General features: G+C 38.8%; 1 long non-coding RNA gene across 1 annotated transcript in view; it reads right to left on the minus strand.

Annotated features, from left to right (window-relative positions):
* Positions 1-24,610, minus strand: part of LOC120434743 — a 117,868-nt gene extending 93,258 nt beyond the window's left edge. The window contains exons 1-2 of the long non-coding RNA XR_005609317.1: positions 24,523-24,610; positions 23,100-23,287 (exon numbers count right to left, since the gene is read on the minus strand). This is a non-coding gene — a long non-coding RNA (uncharacterized LOC120434743). The remainder of the gene's footprint in view (positions 1-23,099; positions 23,288-24,522) is intronic.

Below are 24,610 nucleotides of genomic sequence, written 5' to 3' on the forward strand. Positions count from 1 at the left end.
ACTGAAACCCAAATTCTTTCCAGATGGTATTTCACATTATTTGACTACCTATCTCTGCTTTCTTATGGTCAGTATAAACTTAAGCATTTAAATATGGCTTACAGCAAAAGCAGAGTTGTACTATCTTAAAAATCAATATTTGGTATGATCACCTTTCTCACCTCAAGTCTGAACTTTCTTAGGCAAGTTTTTGTCCATAGCAGATGACCATCAAAATAAATCTCACGAGCTGATGTCAGCAGTGGCAAATCTTAGTATTTTAAAGGGGTTTAAAATCTGAGCTTTTGCAAAATTAGTAGTATTAGTAGTTACTTTAAGTTATTACTTGAAAATCAACTTTTTATAATCAATTATGGCATTACTTTTCTTAATTTCATAATGCTTTATAGTACTGTGTTGGAGACTGGATCGACCAGGGAGCATTAAGCTTACATTCACATAAGGGAGCAGTGGGATAGTAGAGGAATATTCCCTTTCTCTTGTCCCTTTCATATCTATGTCCCTGGAGACAAATTGATTAACTCCTGGTTTGTTCGTACATGGTCAAGCTGATGATAAAAAGACTGGAAAAAAAAGAACAGAGAAAAAAAACACACTTGTGATATTGTCTAACTTTCCAATCAGTTAGAGAAGATTTACCATTACTGGAATTCAATCCCATTATTAATAAAAATATATCACTGTAGGGATTACAGTCCAGCTTCACATTTGTGGAATCTAGAATCCATATAAGCAATGACTTTCCTGTATATTCTACAGTACCACGTTTTTATGTACAGTAGATGTAAAACAGTATGCTGTATACTTTTGGATCTATATTAGCCTATGTCTACAGCAGTCTTTTTCCATTTTCCTCCTGCTTGCCAACAAAGGTAAAACTATCAGGGCTGCATCCGTTTCCAGCAATATGGAATAATGTTTTTTTCAGGTGCAATAAACAAATTCTCACCAGAGGACAGCAGGCTGAAACAAGGTTGTTCAAAAATGTACCTGCCACAGCAGGGTGGTCCTGGGATCTGGTAATACTGTATGCCAGACTAAGACAGCATAATGCACTTCTATAATACATCTGGAGTTGTCACAAGAGATGCATTCTGTCTGCGTGAATGTCATGCATGAGCTCTCAGGGTGAAATTAAGAGATAGCAATGCAGGAAAATAATGTCTGATTGATGTTTAATAGATGTAGTCAAGCTTGATCTCCTGAGGTGCGGTTCACCACGAAGAGTTCCACCAACTGCTTGACAAACAGCAGGGAGCCTTCGTCAGTGCACTACTTAATACGTCAACACCACCCAGATTCCACTCCTGTCTGCACACTCCCACCCTTTTTGCAAACAAAGCATGTTCTGTAGTCAAGGTGAGTCCTTCAAAGGTGGTATATTTGCATCTGGTGCTATAGCAAATTAACATGGTCCTCTCTTATCCTCAATGCTGTGTCACCTGGTCCATTCCCTGTCATTATGACAGCTATGAGCTGTGGCCTCCTTGTAATGGGATTATCCCACATGTTCACTGTAGAAGATGTGTGGGCTGCTTGGAATGTTATCTTCTGTGTACTCTGTGACCACATCTGTGTGCACCGTCATTGCACAGACCTCCTTTCCAGTGAAAGACAGTCTATGTTCTAGCATAACAGGCTAGTATGACTCGAACATTCTGTGCCTCATGATTCCACCAAGCTTGAAAATAAGTTTTGTGCATGCAACTGAACTACTGTCTAACTTTGCATGGATGGAGTGGAATAAATGATGATGAAGGTATCAAAAGTTTTACTGAATTTTTTATATGAAGAAAAAAATAAATGAAAATAAATGTTAACTGTGTAGTTAATTTAGGTTTTAACCTTAGTTAGGGGCTGGTTAAGAGTTTTGATAATATAGGCAAAGACTTTGTCCAATATTGCGGTCACCAAATAAATTGATGGAGTAATTTTTTTTTACAAATTAAGTCAACAGTCTGTTGACAGAGCTTTACTCACCCTACCAATGTAAATAGTTTTAATGGCACAAATAAGATAGAATGCTACTTCCCATACATTTAATGAGCCTACCAGAGTTAAGGAGGTCAAAGTGGTGGATATATATATGCAGTTCTTCAGTGTTCTAATTTCAAACATATGCATTTAATATTCACCTTCTGGACAACCATTATTACAATTTCTCTGTGATCCTAATTAAAAATAATCTTTGTTTATTTCATTTATTCCTGTTTCTCATTAATGTGGCTACCATGTGGGATTAGGGTTCGAGTCATGTTAACACTAACCCTATGGGTCATGTTAACATCACACACTCCACTGCCTTTTTGCAGAGATTCTGGGAATTGATGAGATGCACAAAATGCTGCATAGCTCCAGTTTCATGTAACTTAATTTATACTCAGGTCATTTTAAATAGAAACTGGCAGACACAAATTTATTTCCACAAAGGAAAGAAACCCATCATGAATCATGTGATGGAATTTGGAGATTAATATGAAATGGGATTAGATCAGATAGCAAGGGTTTTCAAATGGAGAGCTACGGAAACTAGCTAAATTTATATACTTACTTATTTCAATGTACATGTACACTGTTTTCCCAAGTCATGACCAATAGAATTACAATGGGAAACACAATAGGTTCAAACAGAATATTCTTAAACAGTGCGTTTAGGAAATATTTCAGTTCTGTTTTTACAGTGCATCCAGAAAGTATTCACAGCACCTAATGAAAGTCCACAAATAAGTGTGCATCATACTCAAAAAGACCTGACTCTGTAATTGCTGCCAAAGGTGTTCCCATAAACTGCTAAGCAAAGTATGCATATAATTATGTGTGTGTTATATTTTAGTTTTTTATTTTTAATAAATTTGTAAGAATTTCAAGCTATTTTTTCCACTTTATGGGACATTGTGTAGAATTCTGTGTGGGTGAAACATTAATTTAATCACTTTTGGAATAAAGGTGCAATCTGACAAAACAGAAGTGAAGTGCTGTAAGTACGTTCTGGATGCGTTGTAAGTAACAGCTTGCATTTCACTTGTGTTTCACACTTGTTTATCACAAGTGAAATACACATATTTTATGTGTGTATGCATTCCTAAGTAAAATGTGGCAGAAAACTGAAGCTTCTGATCTACTAAACTTAAGTAGAAAGTCTCAGCTCACAGCAGTACTGCATATTTTTGACAGTTGATGGTATAGAGGACTCAGTGATCAGTGGCAGCATCATTTTATCATTTTTTCCAAATGTTTGGGACTATTTTCAGCTGTGGGTTTACTCACAATATGTACTGTGGTAAATATTTAGGACAACAGGATGACGAATGTGGTTTGAATGGGACTAAACTACAGTGTGTGCCTGTGCACGTTCATTGTTATGATGTCTGTGCAACAGTGGGGCTCAGTGATATATTTTAATAGTTTTTATACATCAGTGAAGCTCTATGGGTAATAAAAAAATGTATATCAGGGATGGAAACAGATGTTATGACCCTGCTTAAACTTCTGAAACACAATTCTGTTAAACCACAGGTGAGAAATGGAAACCTCTGAACCAGTAACTTGTATTACACTGGTATCAGTCAACAACATAGCAAACCCTTGCAGATAGTTTACAGTCATTTTCTGGCCCTCTTTATACACAATTCACCCAGCAGCTTGTCACAGAAAAATAATCTGACAGCCACACAAGTGTTTTCTGAATATTTGAAGGACTTGTTGCTTGTATTCTTGTCACACCATGTTGAACTTGGTCTGTCTTGCAGGTGCAAAGTGGCCCTGCTGTCTCACTTCACTTTTATTTAGTATTCCAGCGGTCATGCGGGCAACCTGAGCTCATCTGCAACATTCTTGTCTCTGGCTGCAACAAAGGAGGTTTTAATGTCAGGGGATGGAACAGGCAGTGACAGAATCTCCCCAATGACTCTTTATGGAGTCTTCCTGAAAAACAAAGTCAATAAGACTTGGAACGCCGAGCCACGGGTATTGATTATCTGTCTCTGACTATGAGGCATGAGGGGTGATATAGCGAGGATGAAGGGAAAGGGGAGTGAGAGTAAGGCGCGGTCAGGGATATGAATAGAGAGTGAGAAGTGGAAAAAAAAAATAAGGATGGGGATGCTTTTGGGATTTGTAGACATCAGTGAGATGCAGGGGGAGGCTGGTGTGTTGAATGAAGTATAAATGAGATACGCTCTTACAAATCAAAGCAAAAGTCCAGAAAGTGCAAAGAAGGTGCAAAGTGCCATTCAAAATAAAAATAATGAGACAGTAATCCACTACACTGCTACATGCTGTGTAGATATCATAGACGAATATAATAGCTGGGAGTTGTGAGAAGTACATTTTGTAATTGAAATTGAAAATTTGAGTTTACATTTATCTGCAAAAACAAAATAAAACCTTTTTTCTCCTTTTTGTTTTCTTTTTTTGCTGAATAAAAATAACTGCACTGTTAGCATGAGTTGTGGTTACCTTGTTGCCAAGGGGGTCAAAATGATCCCCTTTGTGGTTCTAATGTTAACTATTAATATGAATAAATTAAAAATATTAGATGAGATCAATTAAAGCCATCACATCAGGCACATCATTGTATTTACGGGCTCAAGAATGGTTCCAAGTATTAAAAAAAAAGTTTGTTTACAGCACTTAAACCAGTAACTAGTGTATCTGAACTGCTGCTGAGGGCAGTGTCCAAGAGACCCACACTGTTTGCCTGATAAATCACCTCATGAAGTGCAATAACAAAATATGATAGCTCAGCACAGCAGAGGTCAGCACTAAACAGCACAGCATCATGCCGTTTCCTCCTAAGATCCAACCCTGGAGACAGAAACAGACTCTGAAGCTCCTCCGTCACATCGGGGTCACCACAGCAGGTAGCTCCACATATTTGATTTTTACAACGGGTGCCCTTCCCAGTACAACCCCCAGTGGATTTATCTCTCCACCCAGACCAGAGACTTTTCACTTGTTTTGAAACCTTACAAGCTTTAAGTTAGTGTTTTCCCTAAGTACATTAATTGGACGTTAATGTACAATACAAAGTTATTATGCCTGCTTCCAGGCACGTGTTTTACTTTAAATTCCTTAAGTAGCACTAGTAGTTAACAAAAAATCAGTCAGTGTTGGTACTTATCAGGATTTGTCTTCTACATTTTCTCTTACTGTGCTAGAAGTGATGATCAGCAGCATCCACCAGGATCATCTGACAGTATGGGTTTCTCCAAAAGGAAGGATAAAATCAGTTTTATCTGTTTAGTAATAACATGCAAAGTTGTTTTTGTTTCATGCTTATAAAGTTGTTAACATTTTTATATCACCACTGCTCTGTGTTACTGTAATTCCAGACAGTCAGCTGAAAGTGACAGGAACAAATAAGAGTGTAAGAGAGGGGGGATGTTACACTACAAAATGTGAGATCAAATAAATGAATGACAAGAAGTCCTCCTACATTCATGTACTGCAGAATGACTGGAAAGAAGCATAAAGGCAGTAGAAAAAAGAAAACAAGCCTGTCATGTGGTTTTTATCTAAACCTAGATGACCTACTAAACCTATTGTCTCCCCTTTTGACAATATATCACAGTTAAGACTGGCTGCTTGAGAGGTCAGGCTCCAATAACATAACTCAGAAAATAATAGGTTAGGGTGTGACAAGCAAAAGCTCGACATAGCTCCAGTCCACTGGGAGTGTTACAAAGCTCTGATTAAAAAGCAGACTTCCTCTCATCTCTGGAAATGCAGTGCTAAAAAAAAGAAGAAGGAGGTGTGAAATAAGAGTCAGGTGAGATCAAAAAGTGAACTGATGAGGACAGAGACTATGTAGGAGGAAGGAAAGGGCAGGAGGGTGAGATAGATCCTGCTCACTGACTCCTTGCATTATTAACCTGTAAAGTCCAGATATGATAAATTTACATGTTGACTCAGTGGTAGACATCTCACAGTACAAGGTAATAAAAGGGCACTCAAGAACCAACAATGCATTTCATATTTTATGTGATAAGAAAATAGTACTGCAAGCTTATTTAAATAAAAGATATTGAAAAACTTGACCTGACCTTGGAGTGAGAGTTATTTGTATTCATTTTCTTTTACAAAACTAATAAAAAGTTCAGATGTACCTGCTGCTCCAAGGAAATCTTTATTTCTGATTGGAAGATACTGACATGACTAATACTGTTGTATGAATTAACAAATTGAACTGTGTGTTAAACAAGTGTAATAAAAAAAGAAAAAAATATTATTCGTGAAAACCAAGTCTCGCTCTATATATAGGGGGTGATTTAAAACCTGACACAGGTGTGAAAAAGGGCACAGGTGAGGACAATGAAACACAGGAAAAAACAATAAAGATGTGGCGCAATGGAGAGAAGACAAAGACAAGTAAAAGCAAAAACAAAACAAATGAGAAACCAATGTAAAACAGGATGTAGAGGACATTTAAAGACAGAAAAATCAAAATAAGCACAGACTACAATGAAAAATACTTTCTTTGCCTACTCCAATCAGAGACGTTATCGGACACTGATGATAGCGATGAGAAAATGGTGATTGAAAGTCTCTACAGAACATAATATAACAATAAAAATGCAACACAGCTACAAATGAGACAAATTATTATATCTGCAGGAAGTGGTTAACCATGGGATTTATCACACAGAGAAGCAAAATAAACATTTTAATTTTAATTAATTATATTATTGCTGATCACTCTCAGTCCTGCTGTTTATTTCTAAGTTGTGGCTGCACATTAGAGCTCTGAAACTTTAAAGTGGATCCATTTAGATAATAAATGCTACTGCCCCACAGCCTAACAAAGCATACATGGAAATCCCTTTAGTTTGTCAGCAGATCAAAGTGAAGCTCTTTATTAATTTAGCAGGTATCATTGGTGTTTTTTCTGCATTCTAGCAGCTACAACTCAAGCTATGTAAAAAAGACTTAGCAGCAGATTCAGAATACACTTTATTCAGTTGTTTTAGTAAAGTATAGCTTAACAACGTGCACATATGAAGCATATTCGCCCAAGATAGTCTATGCACTTAAAACATGCTGTAAAGATAAGAATTTGCGAAAACAGAACATAAGCTAGTCCCGACCAGGTTTCAGAGGGCGGTAACAGTCATCAAAAGTTCATTTTGATGCACTTAGGCTACACTTAAAGAAACTTCTACAAATCTGCTGGGGGAATGTTAGTTCATTTAAAAATCTATGCAAAGGTTATTTCAGGATTTTGTTGTACTATTTTACTAAGTATGACTGTGCATAGCCAATAAAGAGTTATTTTAATGTGAAGAGACATCAGCAAGGAAAGAGGATGCAGAACTTTGGAGGACGGTCACTGCTATTGAAGGACCCAGCGATCATTTGGGATTTTTTTAAGTTACGTCTGCTATTTTGACAGTATCTCATTCTCCTTGTATCTTGTCTTTACATGCTTTCAGTGAATCATTGCAAGATGGACTGAAGAAGATTATTTAGTTTGGTTCTTTGGTTTTTTAAGGCAGAAAACTGCAGCTGCGTACTGTGGCCTCAGTTTGTTTCTCTGCTGCATTTATATAACTTATCAAAAATATTTCATGGGCTAAATCAAATTTGTAATGAACACAGTCTCTAACAGATTAAGATTTTTTTTCTTCCATCTTTCAAGGATATTTCATATTTTTTATTTACAAACATTTCTTTTATTTTTATGAGATCCAGTTTATGTGAAATATGCAGAAGCCACAATAATTCTACCTCATTGTCCTTTCCTACCTCTTTGTTTGCAATGGTAAGCATTTCCTTGTTGACATTCAATAAAAACCTTCACTCTGTGCTGTCCTTGCATCTCTGCACCTGTGTGACTTGACCTTTTCTTAACAAGTTAAGTAATACACCTGGGAGATTCGGTATATGGAAAAAGCAATATTTTTTCCCCTACTGAACCATTACGAGGCATAGCTTAGAGAAGGCTTTAGCCTGCAGTTCAATTTATTCTTACTTCATAAAAAGAAGTGGTGGGGGAGCGCGCCTTGGAGGATGAAAAAACACTCAGCGCTGTTTGATCTGGGGGGTTCAGCGCTGCGGGGATCATAAACAGGGATGCTAAGACACTCAGAGGGAAGGTTTTCTTCTCTTTTGTTTGACGCCCTGTGTCACCGCTCCTTCAACAGCAAGTAGCTCTGTCGATGGATTTCTGTAAACATTCAACCTCAGTTGCTTAGTGCATTTCATCTTTTCTATATCCCTTAAAACAATAAAATGTTCACTATTCAGCTCAGTAACTGCTGAGAACCCATGGAGAAATCATTTGAAATAAAATAGCAATATAGTTTATCTGCTGCTATGTAGAACAAAGTTCAATATATCATTTTGCAATGTAACAAAAAGCCTATTTTGATGCTAAGCTTACATAAATGCAAAAGTAACACACACACTTTTGCTGTACTTTCAAAATGTATGTTTTACTTGCAATTTTAAAAGACTTTTATGAGCTCTGCATTTGACCAGTTAATACCCTCTCCCATTAAAAGAGTCAGGCAGATTGGTTTGAAATAATGAAAAACTAACTTAACAGGTGCATACATCCATCTATAGGTAGATGGATATTGTCCATAAAAAATGTCAGTGCAGTGAAAGTGTTCCAGACACATTTGTTTTGTTTCTTCAGTCTTTAATCCAGCTCTTTATGAAAAGGCAACTTAAGCACCACAGTAAAACTGCACCAAGTGTGAGGATAAACTCTGCCTTAAATACTAACTCAGGGAACAAATGTCCCCTGCGTTATATAAGCCCACGCAGCTTCATCACTCACATAGATACAAAAAAATATGAAGTCAACACATTAGTGCACTTTTAAACTTTGTCAACAAGAAAATACTGCCAAGATTACAGATAGTTGTTGCAAGCTAAAGAGAGACAAATCTCCAGAAGGAGACACAGTAATGGACATGACATGCTGGTAAGTGGTGGAGCAATTATTCAGGCTTAGGAAACAGCAACATTGCATCATGATCGTATATATGCTAATATATAAAAAGTCAGCAATTTTCCCTTGTGAGTGCTTTGCTATATGATTGGGTCTTTACTGCTGTTGAATAAAAGTGCAGACAGCATTTTACTGCTGTACTTTATCAAGAGAGATCTAGTTTAAACTCATTTATATGGATTTTGGCAGTGAAATCTGGGTGAGTGCATATATATTATCAGCTCATATGTGTAAAAGCTTAATTAAAAAAAGGAAATGGCTGAAAAATAAATGCAGTGGACTACGTAGTGCTACATCTCCCTTTGGACTGTTGTAAAGTATAAAGTTGATCAAAAGTGGAAATACTCAATACATTCCAGTCTGTCTTTAATGACTGATTACCTGCTGACTTTTAAATTTGTTATTACTTAGACCACTCTAGCTGCTCTGTTGGAGAATTGACTGTTTTGTTTAACAAACCCAAAATATATGCTAATTTGACATTGATTGTATTAAGCACCCCTCAGATGAATGTTTCGATTGACCTTTTCATAAATGACTTAGCTCACAGAGGTAAGTGGAATAACTTAGAACTGAGATTTGTCACTTTTTCACCATTTATTTTCCTGTGTCGCTTGTCATATACCAAAATATCACTTTTCTCTCCATTTGTCCTAGTTCTGTCAGAATGTGCTGAACTTTTACTTGTGAGCATAATGCCTGAGCAAAGATTTTAAACTTCAGAATGTGACCTGCTCCTTTTTCGTTTGGAGAAAAGTTGACTCAGTTATTTGAAATAACCTACTATTTTATGCATCACTGAAAACTGGCGGAGGGAAAAATGTTGCTTTTCAGTTGCTTTGTAAAACGTAGATACCACAAGTACATTCGCAAAAAAGAAAAGCTATGCACATTAGAGTGCTGTGGGACAAAGCTTCACAATAAAGGCACTCAATATCCCGCAGCCCCCTGTCATTCCAGCCTTTCACAATTTTCCCAGCATGGACCATTAATGCTTAGTCGCCTGGGACTGGTTCCAGAGGAAAAGGGGAATAAAGGGATGATGCGTACATGTGTGTGATACACATTCTAATGCTGCCATTAGTGCTGTCAGTAAGTAATTTAACATCTGAATTTTGGAATGGAAAGCTTGTTAGACATTTTCATCAGACTTTGTTTTTTGGCATTCTAGCACTTAGATATTGCAAAACAGAGAACTGACAACAGCAGCTGACTTATTTGAAATTACTGCCAGCAGGACAACATTTTTGTTTTCTTTTTCTGTGGAGTGGTAGGTCAGCTGATGTTAGCAAGCTTGGTTAACAAGCATTCCTACATACTATGGGTGAATTCCAGAGGCACAGATACGTGCTATGTGTTAACTGACACAGAAATAAACCATTTCACTCACTGCCACTGGGGTACATATTCCTTGGACTGTCTTTTGTTGCAATTAACTACACTTTGTCAGAAAATTTTAAATTAAAAATGTTCCAAATGTCAACGACACCACAAACATGGTCAGGTGGTCCACAGCTTTATCAAAGAAACTGCTGTACTATAAGCTATAGTATACTATATACTATAAGCCATGTGCTGTCCAGTTGATTACATAGTTGTGAAAATGTAAGCTATTATACTGATTCACTTGCTAATTCTAACTCCTCACATTACTCTTAAGATCTTTAGAGCAGTAGTTCTAGTTTAAACATAGCATATTTCGTGTTAATATGTTTGCTTTCAATCAGTATATTCCATCCATCCATCCATCTTCTTCCACTTATCCGGAGTCGGGCAGCAGGGGCAGCAGCCTAAGCAGTGAAGCCAAGATCTCCCAGTAACCTCAGCCAGCTTATCCTAGGGAACACTGGGGCATTCCCAGGCCATCTGAGAGATATAATATCTCCAGCGTGTCATGGGTCTGCCCCGGGGCCTCCTCACCTCACCAGGAGGCATCTTTTTCAGATACCGGAAACCACCTCAACTGGCTCCTTTCGATGTGGAGCAGTAGTGCCTGAGCCTGTCTGGGATGGCTGAGCTCCTCACCCTATTTCACCCTTTGGAGAAAGCTCACTTCCACCGCTTGTATCCGGATCTCATTCTTTCGGTCACTACCCAGAGCTTGTGACCACTGGTGAGGGTAAAGACAAATATCGACCAGTAAATCAAGAATTTCGCTTTTATGCTCAGCTCACTCTTCACCACAACAGACTTGTACAGCGACCACATCACTGGAGCTGTAGTCCTAATCTGTCTGTCGATTCCCCGGTCCCCTCTCCCCTCACTCATGAACTAGACCCAGAGAAACTCCTCCACTTGGTGCAGCAACTCATCCCTCACCCAGAGGGGCACTCCAACCCTTTCCAGCTGAAGACTGTGGCCTCAGACTTGGCGGTTCTGATTATAATTCCCGCTACTTCACACTCAGTTGCGAACCAATCCAGTGTGAGCTGGAGGCCAGTAACTACTGGTGCCATCAGAACCACATCATCTGCGAAAAGGAGAGATGAGATTCTAAGACCACCCTTTTAATTTTAATTTATTCAGTATGACCGGGGTAGGCCTTCAGGACATAGCCAGCTTTTCTCAAACCCCTAGTTTAGGAAAAATACATAAATTACTTGATGTTCTTATATTGTATAAACTACTTCACTAAAATATAATGCAGATATCTTTTTCACATCGGATTTCTTCCATCCAGGCGGTTACTTGAGTCGTTGTTGATTAGCACATCTCAGCTCAAACAAAGATGCATCACTGTTATTTTGTTCTTGGAGCAGAAAAGATTTTTGTCATTGTCCCTTTTAAAGATTGTACAGAAAACAATTCAAACATGACCTGGATGCACTACTTTAAAAAACTTGCCTTTTTAAATAAACTCCAGCCTTCTCAGGCCCAATGCTATTTATCATGTATAGAACAACCTGAAAGGGGCCACATTTTGTAAAAGTACAAATATGCATGTTTGGCATCAGTAATGACAAATTATATGCAAAAAGCTTTCCTCAGAGGGTCTCTGTAGACCTTGTGTATGGTTTCCCTGACTTGTGTGTTTGTTAGCAGATTCCTAAGGTAGTCTAGGGGGATTTCAGGCATGACCGGAGGGTATGCTTTCAGGACATAGCTAGTGGAGCCGACTTTTCTCAAACCCTAGTTGCGCAGATGTCTAGGACACACTGTTCTAAGCCCTGCTACTGTCTCAAGGGAACAGAAAATCTGAGTTGATAAAGGATATACACTGGCCGGTAAGTCTTTGCTCATTTAGTTTTTAAAAATTCAAGCATCCTTATTCTTTTAGATTAATAATTCTTTGCTTAAAAAAAAATTTGCCCCGTTGGTGTTCTGAAGAAATCACCAGCTTTTTCAACCTACGAAGTTAATGTGCTTCATGCATGCACATAAGTATCACAGCGCCAATCACCTATATGTACTGGATAGATGCTTGCTTCAGATAAATGCTAAAGGTTAATGATGTGAAAAACAGCACTAAGCAACAACCAGATGGAGCTGCTGCGTGTGTGTTAATCTCCTTCTGTCTTTATTTCTTTGCCACACAGAGAACAACACATTATTGCACCTTGTAAGATTTTTCATGAGCGTTCATGGTGTTGTGTAAAGAAATGGATCATTAGTTATTGTTTGGGTTTATATCATTACCTCTCAACACTGTTAGCATAAATTATGCATTTTTGGGAAATGCAGATGCAACATATAAACAGTTTATACTTTTGTCAATATTCATTTATTGTGTCTGGTTTGAAAGAGAAAAGCAAGGGTCACAGTGTTCTCTAATGTATTCAGCTCAATGAAAAGAAGTAGTAATTATGTCAAGAGGAAATTAAACGTTTTAGATTTTAAAATTTTTACATGGGTACAAGGGTAACCTGACAAAACTTTGTAGTTTCTTCCTTTCGTGCTTTTTTCAGGAAGAGTTTAGGTTAATTAAAACAGAATAATGGCTTGCAGAGAGTCAATAGAAAATAGAAGACAGACAGAACAGAGCAACTACAAAGCAATGCAACACAACAGATTGATAATTTAACAAACAGAAGAACAAAAAGGTGCAAAGTTACAAACAAGTGCTGTGACAGGCTGGGAAACTGGAAACAGGTGGAGTGGGTGGGTGGGTGTGTGAGTCAGGTGACTTCAAACTTGAAGAAACATGCAGCTCTGGTGAAATGTGATAAAAGGTTTTCTAATACAGTGGAACCCCAACTTACGAATACCCCATTTAACGAAAAATTCAAGTTACGAAGGCACTTAACGGCAATATTTCTGCCCGTGTTACGGCAAAATGCCCGCGTAACGAAATCCGCTGGCTCTGATTGGCTGAGCCCAGAATGCCTACAATGCCCACAATGCCTTCCAAATCATGTGACAACCCCTTGGCTTTCGTACTTGCGCTTCGCTGTTCCACTTCAACGAAGTATTGTTGTTGCCGTTAGCAATTAGCAATTAGCCTATCGTTCACTCAAAAGGCGCGATGGGTGCTTCGATTTACGAAAATTTTCGACTTACGAAAGACCCTCGGGAACAAATTAATTTCTTAAGTCGGGGTTCCACTGTATATCACACGAACCACTGAATAACTTAATTGACCTATTCTTAAATATCTGTGTAACATATTAAACCATATAATTTTTGAAAAGTTGTAATGCCATGTAACAATTTACATTTAATAAATCAATATTTTATTCAAAATAGAACTGAGAAAGTCTATCAAATGTTAAAACTGCGACAGCAACACGTATTACCAAAGTTGGGACCAGGGCAACAAAAAAGCTGGAAAAGTGGAACTGAAAGGAAACAGCTGGAGGAACACTTTGCAACTAATTAGGCTAATTGGCAACAGGTCAGTAACATGACGGTGTAAATGGTTTAAACAGAGCATCTTATAGAAGCAGAATTTCTCAGAAGTAAAGGTGGGCAGAGGTTCACCAATCTTTACATAACTGAGGCTACAGGTAATGGAACAATTTCAAAACACGTTTGTCAAAGTAAAATTACGAAGACTTTCAAAAGATTCAGGAATTTTTTGATGATATTGAAGCCTGGTTCAAAAAGCCTGAATCGCTGATGGAGTATGGTATGAGTCTTTATGAAAGTGGCAACTTTTCCACATGGTAAGACATCATCAATGCTCTGATGCATGTAGATTTAGTAGCATATGTTCCCATCCAAATGACGTCTTTTCAGGGATGGTCTTGCATATTTACACATGCTAAGCTGTATACAGCATCTCTTATAACAGCATGGCTCTATAGTAGAACAGTCTGAGTGCCAAACATGCCTGACTGCAGACCAGCCCTGCCCCACCCCAGTTGTACTGCTGCCATCAAATTCCAAATGAGCTAATATTTTTTTAAGTAACCGTACATTTTCTCAGCTTAAACATTTGGTTTGTTTTCTGTGTTTTATTGTGAATAAAATATGAGATTGAGATCTGCAAATGATTATTCTGTTAATCACATTTTACATTGTCACAACTTTTTTAAAATTGGGTTTAGATAAAATTGTCATCGATGTAGGACCCAAACGCAGGACTCGTACACAGAATTTAACTTCAAGTCTTCTTGCTGGGAAGACTTCTCCATAAAAATAAACTTCACAAAAAACAAACCAAAATCTCGAGCATGAAAACCAGAAACTAAAAACACAACCTAGGAAAACAAACCAGGGACTGAGAACTAGAATTTCATCAGGACCACGCAGGGAGAAACACAGCACAGTGAAGGTACGACGCAACAAAGGGCAAAGAGAAACACGGGGCTTAAATGCACAGGCAAGACAACGGGAGGATGGGGAACAGGTGGGAACACAGCTGGGACAAATCAGACTAACGAGATATAGGAAGCAAAGCAGAATACATTGACAAAAGACTCAGACTGTCAAAGTAAAACAGGAATCATAACACAGAGACATGGACTTGACACAGAGACAGAAACATGACAGACTGAAACAGCGGGAATATGAAGCACAGAGACAAAAGTGAAAAGATGTGGGACACTGGGAAGACATAAAGACGGAAAACTAAGACTAAACATACAACACACGGAGAACAGAATTAGACTTCACCAGGAACACAGAGGAGGCACAGAAACAGAACAGAAACCCTATAACCAGAAACTATATATATAAGACAAACAGAAAGCCACAATTCAAAGAGTCTAGCCTAAACCAAAAACACAAACAATGGGCCACCAGACCCAGTGCCATGACAAAAATATAGGCACATTTATTACAGAAATTCTTTATTGCGGAAAAAAAATGACATATACTTAACAAGTTAATCTTTCATATCCCTGTCCAGATAAAGAACTCAGAAACTTTATTTGAAACAAAGCAAACAGCCTGAAAATCAATGGTAAATTGAGTTTCCTGCTATGGCAGACAAATGAATAGGGAAGATTTATGTATTTAAATCTAATCCACTTGGTCCCATAACTCTACACTGTAACAGTACTATATTATTTGAATTACTTTATTTAAGCCCATTTATGCAAGTGCCAACCAGAATTCAGTTTGTCCATGCTGTTTGTGTGCTGGACTGAGAAGGATAATGAGCAAGCTCTCTAGGTCACTGTACACCTAACATTTGGATTCTTCATGAAGTGGCATATGTACAACTCGCCAGCTTTCACTGGAAGGAGATCAATTATAGATTTTGGCTTTACTGGACACAAGCCCAACAAATCCTGATAATCTACTGTGAAAACGGCAATGACTCAACAGTGAAACAGTCAACAAGAGTTTAAAATGAACTGTATAGTGTAAACAGTGGTAATGTGTTTGAACCGAGCACACATCTAACACGGTGCTTCAAATTAATTCTTCCTGCTCATTTTAATCTTTTGGAAATATATGAAAACACCAGAATGAAAGCGAACGTGCCACTGGTGTCCATGTAATCTCCACACTGGTGAAAGCAAACAAAATAGATATAACCAGAAAAGACTTACCTGGCAGATGGGCCTGAGAAAATAGCATTTCAGTTAATATGATTTGTGGATGGAACTTATTTCCGGGACCATTTACACACTTGAAAGTGTGCCATAAAATATTCATAATGCTTGTAGCAGAGAAAGAAAATCTGTCTCTTCAATTACAGAGACAATTTTTATGCATGAGATTTGCAAACAAGTTTACCACATATACCTGCTACAGTTGGATACAATGATTTAGTCCCATTCATCATCCCAACCATCTGGATGACATGGGGGTGGAGGACGTAGCACCGGGGACGGGAGCCGCCGAGAGGAAGGGTTTGAGGTTATACACACTTCTATGCTCTATTTACTGAGTGACATTTACACAATGTTTTACAAAAGGGTGAGCTGAGGTGAGCTGAGGTGAGCTACTGAGATGCATCATGCTGTGCTTCAGATGTCATACAGAGCTTCGTTATGCGGTGCTCACTGTTTGAGGATCAACTCAAACATGAATCAATATGTAGAATTAGCCTTTTCCTTCAAATGAAACTTTGAAAAATTTTTAATGTGCCAACTTATGCTTTTTGGTATATGTCCCAGTGATCAGATGGGCACAAAATTACCATTATATGAGCATAATCCTGCAATGAGATGTGACACATTTCACATGGCATGGGAAAAACAGGCTAAAGACACAGACCTAGAAAGGATCTCCATCCATTATCCATCCAGGTCGGGGATGTGGGGCCTATCCTAATGTCACTGGGTAAGAAACATAAACTGTATATAGCTTAGTTTGCACGTTTCCTCTCCTTTCCTCATCCCTCTCCTCGTGTCTTAGTCCATCTTCAAAGGAGGAGGAGACAAAAAGGAGAGAGAGCAGTCAAGGCAACTAATATTTAACAAAATGAGACAGCCTTGCTTTGAAAACTAGTTTTAAAGCGGCGTCAAATGAATATGAAGTTTGGCACAGATGCTTCATAAACTGTTTTGTCATAGCCAGAAAATGCTCTGTTTAATCATCTCAGATGTAACAGTTTTTAGCATCCTCACAGTGACACTTTTTGCCCTATATTTAAGGCTGGTTTTATTAAATTCACAGAATTCGCAGTCTGACAGCAAATCTTACAGTTTTGATCATCTTATATAACAGATTCAAGTTATGGATACAAAGTTTAAGGGGATATAAGGCAATATACAAACTCCCATCACAGTTTGTATATTGCTGATGTGTGCTATGACTCTTTTACACAATGAAAGTAAAAAACTTTTCCACAAAGGATACATCTGTGCATCCTTGATTATAGCTCCTCTGCCAAGCCTTTTCTCTCTTTTTCTGATGCATTTTAGGAAGTCAGACACCTATCAGCAGAGCGTATTGAGACTGATTTCCAGGACATAGACAGGAAGACAGAGAACAGAGGAAAAAAGAAGGCACACATTCAAGAAATTCCTATCGAGACAACCATTCACACACTCACATTCACATCTACAGCCGATTTAGAATCAGCAATTAACTGAACAGGCACAGCCTTTGAGGGGAAGCTGGAGAGAACCCACAGAGTAAAGAACACGCTGCACACAGGAAGCCCCAAAACCAGGACATTCTTGCTGTGAGGCAACAGTGAGCACCGTTATGATGTTAGTACCTTTGTGCATGGTTCATTTTAGTCAACAGAACATATTCATGTCACATTCATGGGTGGCACGGTGGCACGGTGGTTAGCACTGTTGCCGCACAGCAAGAAGGTCCTGAGTTCAATTCCACCATCAGGCCAGGGTCTTTCTGTGTGGAGTTTGCATGTTCTCCCCGTGTTTGCGTGGGTTCCCTCCGGGTACTCCAGCTTCCTCCCACCGTCCAAAGACATGCAGCTTGTGAGGATAGGTTAATTGGATAATTGAAATTGTCACTAGGTGTGAATGTGAGTGTGAATGGTTGTCTGTCCCTGTGTGTTGGCCCTGCGACAGACTGGCGACCTGTCCAGGGTGTACCCCGCCTCTCGCCCTATGACAGCTGGGATAGGCTCCAGCGCCCCCCGCGACCCTGAAAAGGATAAGCGGAAGCGAATGGATGGATGGATGGATGGAACATATTCATGTTACATTTATTAAGGTTATATCTTATATTTGATATTTTCTATAATATAATCACAGGTTATTATACATCTTTTATGTCTTTTAAGCATTTTGACACAACTCCTGCCATCTTTGTGCACAGTTGCCATGGTTCCTACTGTTATTTTTATCTTTTGCAAGGTTAGTGGAAAACTGTCTTTTCTCTGCAGTGTTACCACAGACTATCACCAGTAAGAGTCTGTGAAATCCAGTTAAATCATCAGTAAATCCAGGTAAGTCACTTCTAAACTCTGACTAAATTCTCTGGTATTACCTACCCGATCTTACCACTGAATTGCAGTAACTCATTCAAGAGAGGCTTCTATTACTTGTTCGCTGAAGTATTTTCTGTCTGGTTTCAGCTTTAGTAGAGATGCTAAATCTTTAGATAACATTAATAAAGTGATGTTTCTTCAGCCAGCAGTCAAAGGATGATTAAGACCGCCGCCGTTAATGGAGCTTATTTGCTTCTCCTGACAGCAAAACAAAAGCTGTCCATCTGAAAGTCACATCTGCTTTTGTGTAATTTGTCTCCTTTGTTTCCACCTCATCTCTGGGAAATGTGTAGATAACTCCAATTATTTTATTTTTCTTCCAATAACCTACAATGTCATACATTACTGACAAACATATTGTTAATTAATGCTGCTGGCACTTCTTGTTATCGCTGATACAACGGCGGTGAAACAAAATATAGGCCCGTTAAGGAAAGGCAGACGAATGTTATTGATCAGGAGCTGCAGTATGTAATTCTACTGATGCTGCAGGTCACTAAATTAGATTTTGCATTATTGCAGTGATAGCTAGATTCAGGAGTAATCTTAACTTATCTTATATATTGACATTAATTCTCACCTTGAGTTGTTATTTAATTTGGTTGCAATTTATTTTTTTGTTTTGTTTTGTTTTTTTGGACACGAGCCTACTAAAAAGGGAAGCACTTGGTTAGAAACATTTAGAGTTTGCTGTTGGGCAGATTTGACAAGTAGCCGTAATTGCTACTATGCTATAGAAGACACAACATTAGTGATGATTACTGATTACTGATGATTCTGGGGTCAGTGTGTGCCTACTAAAACTCCTGGGGGAACAACTGTCTGTTATGCTTGCTAGCTCTGCTGTGTTCACCGGCTAGCTGGCACAGCAGTTTGGTGAAGGGCATAGAAATCGTAAGTTGACTGCATCCATAGCATTTTATTGTTTTATCAGCCACTCAACTTGATTAACAAAAAGTTATATTCACTCCTTCAAATGTACATTTATACAAAAGCCTGTATTTTGTATGTTTGTACATCACATTTTCTTGTGCCAAGTCTGTGATTCAGTTTCTTGCTTAAACACACTTTGAAATGTGGAGTGGAGGAGCCTGGGAGCGAACCCCTTTCACCTTCCAATTAGTGGACTCCACACTCTACCTCCGGATCTGTCGCCCACATGGTGTGAGATTTTATTTAATTTTTTCCCACCAAACAGTTCAATCCATCAGCCGAGACGCAAAAACAAAATGGACCTTAAAGTGCACATCAAAATCAGATGATTGTTTCCTATAGATTCATTATACATACAGTCATTTAATCCTTTATCAATATAAAAAGAGGCTAACTGGTACAGCTAAGACACTTAACACCAAACAGTTGCTTCTTCTGTCATTAGACAAAATGTATTAAAGTTCTGCTCAGATCATCGCAGATTTTTGAATAGTCGTCAAAAATCAGTCTGCCAACCAACCGATTCGAGCTGTCAAACTGCTGCATCGCTTCTAACAGTCAGAAACTCCATCATGACAGATTTTACATTTCTGTTCCAGAGCTTTTTTCAGTCTGCAAGGCAGCAATTACATTTTAGAGCTGAAAGTTTTATTCTCCTGGGTACATTCAGTAAACACAACTTTATCTAAGCTTTTCTTTAGTAAGTTTGTGATTAACTGTCAGCTGAATGAAGCATTGCTTAAGTGCTTATAGGTTGAGTTTGCACAGATAAGGTTGAAAAGCCTTCACAGACTTTAATTTATAGAAATGTGTGTCTGTTGATAACGCTATTTGACAGGGGAGATTTAGTTAGTTTTCTTTTTTTTTAAATTGATGATTGAGGTTTACCCCTTTTTTGCTTGTGACCTTCACGAGTTAGTATTGACATGCTTATTTAACAGAGCTATCGACAGCATACAGGGGTGATTTCAGTGCCAAATCTCTCATCACATATGACATCATACTCTGAATAGCACAGGAGTCCTTGAGCTGAAAGATGAAAAATCGGAGGTGTTGAAAAAAATAATCAATGGAGGTGGAGAGGTGTTGATGCAACGCGGGGCATGCAGTGACTGGTTATTTGGAAACTTAGCGCAGCTCCCATGCAGGTAAAGTTTAGGGTAACACAGACATTGTGGCGGTGCATCACAGGAGGCCAAGTCAATAAGATATCTCCAGTTGATTGTGAAAACTCACAAAGGTGGGAGATTACATAATTATTGCACATGAGCTAAAGGAGAGAACTTAAATGTAAAATAAATAGAAAATACTATTTAAATGTGTAAAGAAGTGAAGGTATTCTTTTTATTATTCTCCCATTTGCGTACGTATTTGCCTACACAGAAGAATGCTGAGCCCTTAATACAACACCACACTCATTCTCTACCTACTAGCTGTCTGCTGTGTATAGAGTTATGTGAAGCCTGCATGCCTGCTGTATTGGGAAATGAATGTAAATGACAGGACTGAATCTTTTACATCTTCTTTCAGATGCTTCCTTTGGGGCCGCCACAGAGGATTATCTCCCCCCATGCCTCTTGTGTCAGACCAACTCTCTGCATGTCCTCCTTCACTATAGCCATAAAACTTCTCTTTAGTCTTCCTCTTTTTCTCTGCTGCCTCAGAGGTCCAATTGTTCAATTTATTCATTATCCCACCTCAGGTGTCTCAGCCTTATTTCTCTAACTTTGTCTCCAAACTGCTCAATCAGAATAAAATATATGGTCAGATTAGTGAAGTTTTATTCAGAGGGCCCGGTGGCGCCAGTGTCCGGCAGCCTCGCCTCTGTCAGTGCGCCCCAGGGTGGCTGTGGCTACAACGTAGCTTGCCATCACCAGTGTGTGAATGTGTGTGTGAATGGGTGAATGACTGGATATGTAAAGCGCTTTGGGGTCCTTAGTGACTACAAAAGCGCTATATAAATACAGGCCATTTACAGGCCATTTACTCTACAGTTGTTAATGATTTTCTTCAGCCAGTCATTACTACATCTGTTGAAATAACTAGACGTTGGTAAAATTATTCAGTACAAGAAATAAATACTTCATAAAATCATGTTCGGTATGGCAGACACGAAAATATCAAGACTGGAATTAATAGAAATATGAGCCCACCATGAAGAAGCTGTAGAAATGACAGTTAATGTAATAATGGAGTGATGTGATTGCATTTTCTATCCATCCAGAGAAGCATTTTATTGCAGTTTGACTATTATTACACTATCATACAGGTTTCACTTAATTGCTTGTTACAGAGAGAGAGTCAGAGTGACAGCTAATGTGATACTTATTAAGCCTGATAGAAAGCAGACCGACTCGGAGAAGAGACAAAATTGCATCTGGCAGGCACAAATTTTAAACTTTCCCTGCCCAGACAACTTTGTCTCAGGAATAAACAAACCCCACGCTGAGTTAGTGTGTCCCTTAGGAGCTATTAATAATAAGGTTATTAACATAGCATTCAAGGAATACAGGAACACCATGAATGTAGGGATGAGGCAGATGATAGATAAGGCTTGGTTTCAAAAAGCACGTTGGACATGAAAACCTTTATTCATGACCTCCAATAAAATCTGCTTGACTCTATAAAAAGACAAAACAGACTGCTGCGGGCCGTGCTCAGGCATCCTAGATGATGGATAGATGCACTGTGGGTCTGCTAGTGTGCAAAAGCTGCATTAAAGTAACTGTTAAAAAAAAAAAATCAGACCGCCTAAACGGGGTTACTGCCCTGCAAAATAAAACTTTAGAAGTAGTTTCTGGAATAAAGCACTAACAGTGAAAGTCAAAGATGAAAGCAGATCAAGATAATTAGGATGAACGCGCCTACCGGGTAGCACAGCCAAAGAAACAATGATAGTCAACAAATCTTCCCTGCTTTTTCTCTATTCATCAAAATAGAACGCAAAGTGCTTATTGCGTATCCTAGCTGGCACAAAATCAGAACACTTATTCCACTCAAGTGAGGAAACTGAATCTGCATATACTAGCAGGTTTGTGTGTGTGTGTGTGTGTGTGTGTGTGTGTGTGTGTGTGTGTGTGTGTGTGTGTGGAGACTCCTGGCATATCATTAGCCTTAGTGCTAATGATATGGAGTTAAACTGAATTATTGATATTTGTGTAGGGAATGGAAGTTTTAAACTTGTGTGGATGCCAATGTCATTTTCAATTCTGCTTATTGGTAGGATTTATTTCGGGTTAGCTTATTTATCCGAGGTAATTTTTCTGTGTGGAAAAATCAGAAACCTGCTCAACTTTATGCATTAGTCGAGGGCTGTGTTGGGGAGTGGGAAACTACACGTAATTAAACAAATAGAATATGTATATGTAAAAGCCAGGTGTAGGTTTTGGTCTCAGTTAACACTTTTCTAAGATACTTTCTGTATTATCAGGTTAATTAAAACAAGTTTGTTTTGTAAATTATGGTCTCTGTGATATCATGACTGACACGCTGGTCCACAGTGTCTCCAAACTCTCCAAACTGTGAAAAAGACATGCATGCAGAAGTTGCATTAAGTTGCTGTAACAAAAGAGGGAGATGTTTTATTTCAAGCCAACACTCCAATTACCTACTAAGCCAGTATTTAAACAAACATTATTAACACAGTTACATGTATACGTCTCTGGCGATGCACTTTATACGTTTTTTTTGTTCATTAGTGACTTCTTGGATTTAAATATATAATCTCCCTCTACTGGTAATGCAACTTCTGCATCCTTGTACATTTCATGTTTTGGAGAGGTAAAGCGTGAAATGGACACAATGTACCGGCGTGTCTATTGCATATATTACATGGGACTCTGTGAGAGTTGGAAAGAAAAACTATATTGGGGATGCTCATTGGGTAAGACTGTCATGGTTTGCTGTGCTCACCTTTTCCTCCAGGGCGCTGTCTGGGTGTTTGGGCCATCCTGTACTCCACGCCCATGCAAAACTCACCTGCTGCTGATCTCTGCTAATTGCTTCAGGCAGTACTTAAGGCCTTGGTGGAGTGTTGGTCCTCAGTGGATCGTTGTACTTACTTCCACCTTGGACCCCTGCCTGGCTTCCCTGGACGCTACCTGGATGAGCAAGAGTGTGAGTGAGGCACGGCGTGGATTTTGCAATGAGTGTGTTTTGTATCACGGGCTAAGTGAAGAGGAGTGTGAGTGTGTTTCCCCTCCAGCCTTGGACCTTCCCTTGGAATCCTTGGAGCCCACTCCCCACATTTGCTGTATATATGTACATACCTCACCTGCTGCTGTAAATAAAGCCTTTTCTGCATGCACAGCTCTGAATACCACATTTGAATTTTATTATTTTTATTATTATTAGTATCCCATTTTGTTTAGTTAACATATTTTTGTGCTACTACTTCCCTACTTTAAATCTTCCTTGACAGGCTCCGCCCTTTTTATGCCATGATTAAGCCCACTGTGATGCCTCCAGTTACACCCCCACATACTGTATCTGATGCTTTGCTCAGTTCTTTCCAAGAGTAACAACATCATCATGGATAAACTCTATAAATGTATTAACTATTGCTTTTTATTACTGTTTCTTTAGAGCATTGCCTGTTCCCCAGTTGCTTGAAGTACATGGACTTGTCCCTCATTGTGAATCTCTCTTTTGGTTTGAACGTGTGTGAGTGGACAGGTCTTACTTTGTCAGAGGTTTTCCTGGATGCATGTACTCTCAGCAGTTCCTGTTTGATCTGTAACTGGTACACCTGCACCAGATCACATCCCTCGTGAATATTTAAGGACTGGCTCAGTCATCCAATCTTTGCCAGATTCTACAGCTCAACACTGGTATCAGATTCAGCCTTTTTTTTCCTTCCTAGTTTGTGCCTGAGCTTCTCTCCCCATCTCACATTGTCTCACATTGTTATGAACCAGCCAGTCAGACTGAGAATTCACTCTGAAATAAATCTCTCTGGAAAACCTCTGTCTGGGATTCATCGCTCCCCTTGCACACATCCTAATAAATAAACCTATGAATTGAGCTCCCACTGTTTGTCTGCAATTTTGACTCTGCTAATTGCGCTTTATTCATGTTATTTGAGTCATTGACTGTTTTACTGAGCAGTCTTGCTTGATGCACTTTCCTGACCTGGAAAACACTAAAGCTGTCCAGCTTGCACGTGATGAATAGTTTTGTTTGTTTGTTTTGCTGTTCTAGACCCTCGGAGCGGGCACGCTGGGTTTTGCGTAACTATTTAAATCCTTTAAATTCTACTAAATCCCTGTAGAACTGCAACCACATAAGCTAGCGCAATAATTGTTTTTGCATATGAAACCAGAGGAGTTGTACTTACATTTTATGCCACCAGCTTGTCTTGATCAGCTGTTCATAACACTTCCTACGTTGGAATAGAGGTCAGCACGAACTATCGAATGTCCGCC

The sequence above is a fragment of the Oreochromis aureus genome, linkage group 19, assembly GCF_013358895.1.
Source record: "Oreochromis aureus strain Israel breed Guangdong linkage group 19, ZZ_aureus, whole genome shotgun sequence".
In the NCBI taxonomy this organism is placed as follows: Eukaryota; Metazoa; Chordata; class Actinopteri; order Cichliformes; family Cichlidae; genus Oreochromis; species Oreochromis aureus.